At 36.1% G+C, this 9,462-nt stretch overlaps 1 long non-coding RNA gene across 1 annotated transcript; it reads left to right on the plus strand.

The window, feature by feature from the left end:
- Positions 1-1,022: 1,022 nt before the first annotated feature.
- On the plus strand, positions 1,023-9,180 carry LOC142404642 (uncharacterized). The gene is made up of 4 exons (XR_012773925.1): positions 1,023-1,100; positions 2,266-2,354; positions 2,732-2,779; positions 9,146-9,180. It is a non-coding gene; the product is annotated as an uncharacterized LOC142404642 (long non-coding RNA).
- Positions 9,181-9,462: the final 282 nt, after the last annotated feature.

Consider the following 9,462-nt stretch of genomic DNA (forward strand, 5'->3'; position numbering starts at 1 on the left):
AACACTGTGCAGAAACATAAAAGAAGCTGAATGGGTAGTATTTCTTTAGATGTCTCTATATGAGTGGGTTTGCATGAAGTTAAAGTATGAGCTGTATTGATGAGTATCATTTGGATGAGTCATACTATATTTCTGTCCCTTACCTGGGTGAATATAGTCAAGGTTTTAGTGCAAATATTTAGGTTTAAATTTACCTTTCCAGGGATATCCCTTCAGCTGTTTTTTACAGATATTGCAAAAGAACTAATTTGCTAGAATATTCATGAAAAGCAAAAATAAGAAGCATAATTAAGTTTTGGGAGTAATTTCCTTCTGATTAATACACATGAAAAAGTATATATTTGAACAAAAATATATGCATTGCACAAGGATAAAAGCAACACTGAAATTACAAAGACTAAGACATTCAAATTATGCATAAGGATTTTCCAATTATTTGTACTGGTTTATCTTGTGATAAAAATAACAAAAGGAACCCTCTTTCCATTGGCTTCCTTTACCTTTTGATTATCTTACTGTCTGTAAGACCTTTTCCCCTAAAGAACAGCTTTTTTTTTTTTTTAAATTATGAGTACAAAATTGGCAGATGATCCTTCAGCTTACAAACACAAAACATATTGTGACTGTAGAAAAAGAAAAAAACATAAAACAGAAAGCAACTGAAATGCAAGAAGACATCTAAGGTTTTTTTTGTTTTAAAAATTAATAACAAAATAATAAACACACTTATCTTAGGCTGTCTGGTGTCTGGGTGTCCTAAGAGCCTTCTGGCTGATGAGGAAATACAGCAAACTTTAACTCATCAATTAGTGACCATCTCAACTTCAGAGTTTAAAAACCATTTCGCATGGTTGTTTTTGCTAGTATACTGTTCCTTCTTCAGCTCTAGATAAAATGGTATAAAGGGATTGAAGGTGAGACTGAATTTCAGTAGCACAGTCTCTGTATTTCTGGAATACTGTAATGTATTTCTGGGTTCTCTTTCCTTTGTTCTCTTGTGTTCTTTTGTTTCTGTGGCAGTAGTGCTTTCTCACACTGCCAGTGTTCCAGGACAGAAGGCTGTAAAGAGGGAAAAGAAAAAGCAGAGGAGCTAACTAAAGGTTTTTAAGTCTTTATGTATGTATTACTAATAAGCATCTTCAGTGTTCTGCTTTTTGCTTCTGATTTAAATATATATTTATAACGTATATATGTATATAAATCACATATCTAAGTCTTTGCTAAAAAAAACTGGAACACAATTATTTCAACATTTGCTAGGAAGAGTGCTCATTTCGCTTTATCATTGAAAACTGATATAGCTATTTGGAACAGCAATGCAGAAAAATACCTACAGGCAGTGATGACCGAGTTACTGCTTCAAGTTACTACTTAGTATGGAGCAGTTGCGTAAATCGCACAAATGACAAGCTAAGTGCAGAGACTTACATAAATAAATCTATAGAGTTGTATAATACGTAGAGCATAACACCATGTAACTGAATTTTGCTGTTACATCTAGTGATTGGGTTTATTTACTACTTGGGATCTGGCAGGGTTTTGAGAAGGTAGTAGTTGCTGCTTCCAGGGGCAGCAACTGTTCAGACTGTTGTTCATCTGCTGTCCATTATCACTTCAGAGGTGAAGGCTGTTATCTTTGTACTTGGCCTCTTCGTAAGTACCTTGTTAAAAGGAGGAGCAGAGGGGTAGAGTCAACAAGCTAAACTAGAACAAGATTTCAAGCAGATCATGATTATATCAAAACCAGCTGATCTACGGATAAGGGTGAAATTAGCTAGCATTGTTCTATGTTTCTGTCCTGCATTTAGCTATTTGCAGATAGTCTTCCTTGTAGTCCTAGTAGCAACTTTGGTACAGTTTAGGCCAACAGTATAAATCTTAAGCAGCAATCCAACCCATGTTCTCCATGTGACAGGATAAATTGCAATGCTCTGAATAACACCACTGGAAGATGTGCCCTCTGACCTGAGAAGCTTATCATCATGGAAGTATGTGATGATCTAAACTAGGAAATAAATAAAAATGGCCTTTCCATTATATATTGGGGACTAGCAATGAAGCATCTAGGGTCTTACAAAGCTGCTTAATTCTACGGAAATATGACAATCTTCATGATATTGCTTGTTAACATCCCTCCAGGCCTGTAGTTTTCTTCTTAAGAATTTATTGTTTTTCTGAGACTGCACAATTAGAGGAAAAAATAGTAATTTGCTTTTAAATGTTACCGTCAAATCCCATACTCACAAATTTTTAATTTTCATTCAGGGTGATTATATGTACATCATGAAGAGCCTGTATGTAGAATTGCACCAAACAGTGAAAGTGCTGTGAAGGCCACGTTTGGAATATTGCAGGTACAGCATGACTGGAAAGGGTTGGGGGCGGGGGGGGGAATCATCCAAGATTTTTTAACGCAAAAATACAACTAGTGTGTTAAGACGCGTTTACTCCACAGATTACTGGGTGCTTGAGTACACACTAGAGAAATATCACTTCCAACTTGCTTTTCACTTCTTTTTCTAAGCGTTTGCTTTCAGAAACTGAAAGTGGGTTACATAGACTATGGTCTAATTTGGTGTGGTTGCTTTTAGAAGGAATTCTGCTGTGTACCCAAGGTGGTTGGGGGCTGTAGCATATGATGTGTGAAGTGAGGCTGAAGCAGCTGATTTTGTTTTGCCTAAAGAAGACAAGACTATAGGGGTTTCTTACTGCAGTCTTCAAATTTCTGTAGGTATTTGCACAGAAGCTGGAGCCAGATTCCGGTGACACACGGCGAAAGGTAATGGACACAAGTTGCAGCACGGGAAATTGTAATTAAATGCAAGAAAATAATTCTTCTCAGCATTCCCATTTGCAGATGATCACGCTATGCAGAGGCACATCACCCCTTTGGCATATTGCCTGCTTCAGACTCTTCAGGAGTCACGTCCATGTGAGAACAGGACTGTACTGGCCAACCACTTCAGCAGAGCTGTAGCGAGTCATTTTGCTGTGCCAGGTACCGTCTGGGCTAACTCCAGGCATACAGAGTAGAATTCAAACAAGTACAGAGAAGGATAACAGCAACTAAATTGGTGCAAAGGCATCACAAAGATCATGCATTGCTTATGCAAGGGTTTTCCAAGGTAGAAGAAATCCAGGGAAGAATCATGCAATTTACAGTAAAAGTGAACAGGAAATTACTTTTCTTTATTTTTCTTAATACCGGGCTTGGGGACTTAAATGAATGAAGACTTTGTTGGTAAAAAGAATGTCTTCACAGAATACAGAATTAAATTTTATAGTTCATTGCAAGATGTTGTGGTTGCTGAGGTATAAAAGATCCCAAGAACCAAACAGCTACATTGATGAAAGTGAAGATCTGTGAAATACCATTAGACACAAGGAAATAGATGCAAATTCTGGTTTAGAAAGATCCTCGTCTGCAAAATCCCAAAACCTGGTAGGATATATACCAAGGGAGAAAAACACCTTATACTCGCCCTATTCCTAAGCTTGTTCCTAAACTCTTCCCCTAGGCATTCAGCAGTAGACGCAGTCAGAGACCCTGTAGCAAGCTAAATGGACTTTTGGTCTGACCTATGCCATAAGAAATACTATTCTTAACTTCAAAATCATTAGAGAAAAAAGTAGAAAAGTTTTGATTGGAGTAACATAGAATAAACAGTTATATATTGTAACCCCAGTTTTGGATTTATAAATATAGATGAAGATCTTGTCTGTAATGTTTTTGGACAGGTATATGTTATAGGATCTTCAGCTTTGCAGATACAGACTAGAGAACAAATGCTAAGAATATGGTAAGGCCTGGATATTGTGTGCGTGCTGGCCAGCAAATTGTTAATTAGGCTGTGAAACCTATCAAAAGGTCAACCTGGAAAAGGTGACATTAATTAAAATTAGTTTTGATAAGTAGTGGGGTATGTGAGAAGATCTGGCTATAAGAGAATAGCTTTGCGTGGAAAAAAGGTACAAACTGATTTATTTTAAATAGAAAAAATAAGTAGGCATGTTATTCAAATCTGGTTTTGCAAAAGGCAGATTTTTATACACAGATGTACTAAGACAATTAAAAGGATAAATTAAATATAGAGAAAGGTGGAAATGAAATACATTAATTTCTCTATATAGACTGAGGCGCTATTTTATAGTTGGTTTAACAGACGAAGAAAACACTTGATACCATCTTTCTGAAATTCAGCTCTGGGGAAACTAATAGTTAAACTACAGATGATAAGAGTTAATGGAGTTACTAGAGGGATAAAAGCTACCCAAAAGGGAAGGAGCAATAGGCAGCCCTGCAATATCCAGTAGCACAGTAGTTACTAGCAATGTTCCTAAAAGAACTTGGCACTGAACTTCTTTAATATTGTTGTTAATGGTCCTGGTAGAAATACAGTAAAAATGTGGATTGTATCTGTTGACCACATAAATCTTTAAACATTGTCAGTACAGGGTAGGGTATTGTATAAAAATCATTTGTTAGGACTAGATTAGTAGAAATGGGATGAAATTCAATAACAGATAATATAAAGTGATGTACCCTGGTACTGGTATCAAACTTCTGTTGAAAGCTGGAATTTTGCAAAGAAATAAGGTGGAAATGCACTTGGTTGTCCTACATAACAGCAGGATTATAAATTGCTGAAGTAGTTTAGCCAGAAAATGAAGTGACTGTGTTGGAAAGGTAACTCCAGTAGAAATAGAGACGTTTCTACTACAAGATACTGGTGATGCTGATCTGGAATACTCAGTTTTGATTACCAATGTTCAAGATCAATAAATTCAAACTAAAACAAATACACAAAATCTCTGCTGGGTGACTAAGGAAAGCAGGGGGCTTACCTTCTGCAAAGAGCTAGAGCTTGTTATCTGAGGCTAAACAAGTCAAAAGGGCATGTGGTTATCAAGATATTCAGTAGGAGGATGAAAACTGGAAGAAAAATTACCATTTAGGCTAAAAGCCAATGTTTGTACAAGAACAAAAAGGGAGTAAACAATTATAAATAAACTTGGGCTGGAAATGAGGCAAAAGTCCCAGACTAATGGAACAATTTATTTTGGGACTATCTTTCAAGGAGAAGAGGGTGTGTGGGGGAGTTATTTTAAGCTAAGGCCATGAACGTTTTTGAAAATGAATGCATTAAATGCTACCTGTAATAATAAAGAAGTAGACTTTGTAATCCAGGAGGTTCATTCTAATTTTGTGCTTCCTTAAAGCACTCTGAGCTAAGAAATGATAGGAATTTCCACCCCATCTTCTGTTTATTTTACAGGGTATGTTTAAATTGGAGGTACTCTTGTGAAAGTAACAATCCCTATTGCAAACTGATGTATGTTGCATATGAAATCTTTCTGCACACAACAATGCAAAATTAGATCATATTAAAATTTCCTGGTTTTAGTGGTTATAATCTTACTGAAATCCTAATGCAACAGTGAAAATAAATTGTCTAAACTTGCGCATTTATTTTCTTCCTGAATTATTTTGCCATCTTACTCCTTTGAATTAAGAAAGTCCCCCTTCAGGTTAAATGAAGGAACAGTGAAACTTTTAAAGAGCCAGCTCAATGATGGTAAGACAAATCCTGTGATGTACAAAGTATCACATAGTCGCAGGTGTTGAGTTACTGGTGCAGTTCATGGAGGAGTACATGAAGCAACTGAAAGTTTGCAATAGAATTCAGTTTTTATGAAGATGCAAATATTGCCTTTTGTCCTGGTTTCATTTTTATATTTGTTGGAGATGGTAGCGAAAGCCTTATAAAACATTGGAGTGAATCAGTATTGTGGGTAATATGAAGTTAGAAAAGAATATGCAGATCTCTCCCTTTCTTGTTTCCATGCCCTCTAGCTTGTAGGCCAAGACAACACAGTTTGCTACAACCATATGTATAATAAACTGTATTTATTATACGTTATAATAACAGTCAAATGAAAAACTGGTTATAAATAAAAAAGAAATGGAAAATGCATTATTTTGTACTGGATTATATTTTTTTTTAATATGATTTATAGTTCTGACTTTATGTGAAAAATAAATCATTGTCACAGGGTTGTCTCCTAGAAATGTTTTAACCATTTGAGGTAATAAGGAAATACAGAACAAAAGTAGAACCTACTTTATTCTCTTATTTAGGAAATATGGAATAATTGGTTGCTGAAACAATTTATTAAATTTAAAGCAAAAGAAAAATTATTTCAGATTCATCTTTTATGTGTTAAAAAAATAAAAAGAGGAGTGAAAACAATTCTAAGATCACAATGAACAATGATAATACCAAAGAACATAGATAATGTACGCTTAAAAATAAAATGAGGTCTTGGAGTTTCCAGGTTTTCTTTTTTAAAATTATTGAACACGTTTTTGGAAAATGTGGTCTGATCCTCATCCAAACTGTTTGTGTGTCTCCTTTTTGTTTCTGAGAGCACGAGGATCTAAGGAATGTACTTGCATTATGTTAAAATTAATAATAATTGTGTAATTCAGAAAAGCTCCAAATGTAAACCTAATTGTAATCATTTATCATTTTATTTCCCATCGATCAACACGTTCTTCCAGCAGAAGTCATACATTTAAAATGCCAGGTGAAGGTCTATCTTGAAATTTTCGACACCCGAGAGGCATAAACACATTTTTATATTTATACTGAATCGATATTATATCATCTTTATTAAAATTTTGGTGGTAACAATTTGTATTTTGAAGTGTTTCCTGTTTGTATTGCAGTAAAGGTTTGACACTGCAACGCTAAAGGTTTTGCTCGCACGCATGCCTTAGCACACACACAGGAAGATAGGTGCAGGCAGCCCTGACCACTTCTACCTCTGCTCCGAGATGGCTGAATATGATAACCATGATCCCGAAACAGGATAACTCCCTGCAGGGTTGTACCTAATTTAAGACATAATTCTTTCTGAGCAGCAGAGGTTTAATCCAAAACCTCGGAGAGTGTCCTAATCCCCATCCCTCAGTGCTTTCCCAGTGTCGAAACACTTCTTTTCCAGAGCTTACTTCCTGCTGGCCACAGATCGACACCCTGTGCCTCTACCCGCTGCGCTGGTAGCCCAACCCTCGCCTTCTGTTTTCAAAAGCAAGGATACAGGCAGTTTGTCATCCATCCCTATTCAACAAACTGTTAAGAGTAGATATAGCTCTATCTCAGATTTACCTTAAACAAAGCCAGTTTACCAGATGGTTAATTTAAAAATCAAAGCAGAATGAAAGCTTTTTCTATTTGCTACGATATTATAGCTTTTCCCACTTTTTTCCTCCCCCTCCCAGCTTAAAGAGCATGACACTTTTTCTCTCACTTGCAGTCTTTCTGGAAAGACTTGACTGCCTTCAAAACTTTTGCTTCCTAGAAGATGTCTAGTTTCACCTATTTCTGAACTGTATGTGCTAGACCTGTAAGGTTTTTAAATCTCTGGCTGCCGTGTGAGGGATGCAAGGCTGAAATGCAGGTCCTCAGTAACCCTGCTGAGCTGTCGTCTCATGCTGAGGCTTTCCTCTGGTACACAGGACTTGCTTCCACAGCACCCTAAGCTTTTGCTTGTCGAGATCTCATGGGGCTTAAAGTTTCTATCACTACATGCATGCGCTGTCCCAAGTCATTAAGGCACCGAAGTGCTCAGTTCTCAGCCTTCAGGAGATGGGCACACTTGAGCTTGTGTTCCTATGGAGGCTTACTCCCTTTCTCATTCCTAAAATGCATTGGGAGGATCCAGCCTTGCACAAAACATAAATCGAGAAAATGAGATTTAATCTTTTTTTGGCGTTTTGTTTTGGTTTTTTTTGCCTAACAATCTCTTATTACAGGTTTGCTTTGTGTGCAGAAGTTTTGGGTCTAAAGCTAGCCTCTTGATTTGAGACTGGCCTCAGACTGCACAGGGGCTACATTTTAAGGCATGCTTCTCATACTCTCCTTGAGAATATTCTGTTGAGAGCAATAGGGATTTAGTTTAGATCTTCATTAGGACCCAAGCTGTTAGAATTCCCCTGACACTGGACCTATTCACATTACATCTAAGAACTTGCATTGTCTTTCATGCTGCTTTATCTCATCTGTATTGAAAATGACAGTTTTGTTGTTTTTATTTAATTGTCTCCTGTATTCACAGAGAAGATCTTGATTGTGTGGAACATTCTTTTTTTCTGGCTGGACTGATTTATTTTGTAAAGAAAAAAAAATCGTTTTTTAAACAATCTAACATGACCATAAGGATTTTGCTTTTAAATATCTCAGGGTTCTGACCTACAACAGTTAAGTGCTCAATTATTCAGTTTTGAACTCAGACCCCAGATATGTCTCATATGAGGAAAGGATCTTGATTAGATATCCCAAGTGTGGGACAGATGAGGCTAGATGTGGAAAAAATGTTTTCCTCCTCCTCTTGTCACTAGTATTCTAGAGCGGGGGGGGGAGGGGGGAGGTGTTGTTTTTTGTTGTTGGTGGGTTTTTTTTTTCTGTAATATGAATCTAGTGAAGAAAGCTGTTCTGTTTTAATTTTCTTTTAGGGAAAAATGTCTGTTCAAATAAATGCTCATAAGTTATCTCTTAATGTAGAAGACATGCACACCCAAACAATTAATCCAGGAAAAGATTATTTGATTTATGAAAAAGATCTTACATTCTTCTATAATTATAGAAAAAAAGTATGAAATAATTGGCTACGGGCAGCCATAGTCATGGAAAATATTTTATTAAGATGTTAGCAGCAATGTAACTTAAAGGTGATACAGTGTGCAATGATGATGATGGGGCAAATAAGAAACAGGCAAAAGCAACTTTCATAAATCTGTTGAGTCATTTTCGTTCCCAAAATATCGTTGGAGTGAAATTCAAAATTATGATGAAAATACCCATGGAGGGAAGGTAAGGAGGAGGGGAAATTATACATATATATACATGTATATTATATATGTATATGCACACATTATATATCAATATATAATATCGTGTAGTAGATATTATATATATGTTATATAATGTATATGGGTATAAAAGTTTTCTGGCTGTCTTACCACATTGTTATTCATACATTTTAATGATTTTCTTACGAGAGTCTGTGCCTCTGTGTGTTATTTTTTCATAGCACTATTAAATTATCTTTTTCTCCCTTTTCTGCATTCTTTTCTTTTAAGGCAAAAAGCACATTGGACCAGATCCTGTAGCGGGAAGTTTTTGAAATTTTCAGAAATATTTCTCATAGCCACATGGATAAGCTAGTATATGGTTAAAGTAGAAAATTAAGTGTGAGGAAAATTATGGATTGTTTTGCAATGTACTAGCTGCACCCCAATAATTGCTTGTGCCCATGTTTTCATTTGACAGTAAATGAAAGGAATCTAACACTGTGCTGAAGGCGGCAGTTTCCAATCATATAATGCATTGCAGATTCATAACCTGCCTCTTTCTCACAATGAGAAAATGAGAGCCATGTAACCTGTCTTAAGTTTTG

Source organism: Mycteria americana, chromosome 1 (assembly GCF_035582795.1).
Source record: "Mycteria americana isolate JAX WOST 10 ecotype Jacksonville Zoo and Gardens chromosome 1, USCA_MyAme_1.0, whole genome shotgun sequence".
Lineage (NCBI taxonomy): Eukaryota > Metazoa > Chordata > Aves > Ciconiiformes > Ciconiidae > Mycteria > Mycteria americana.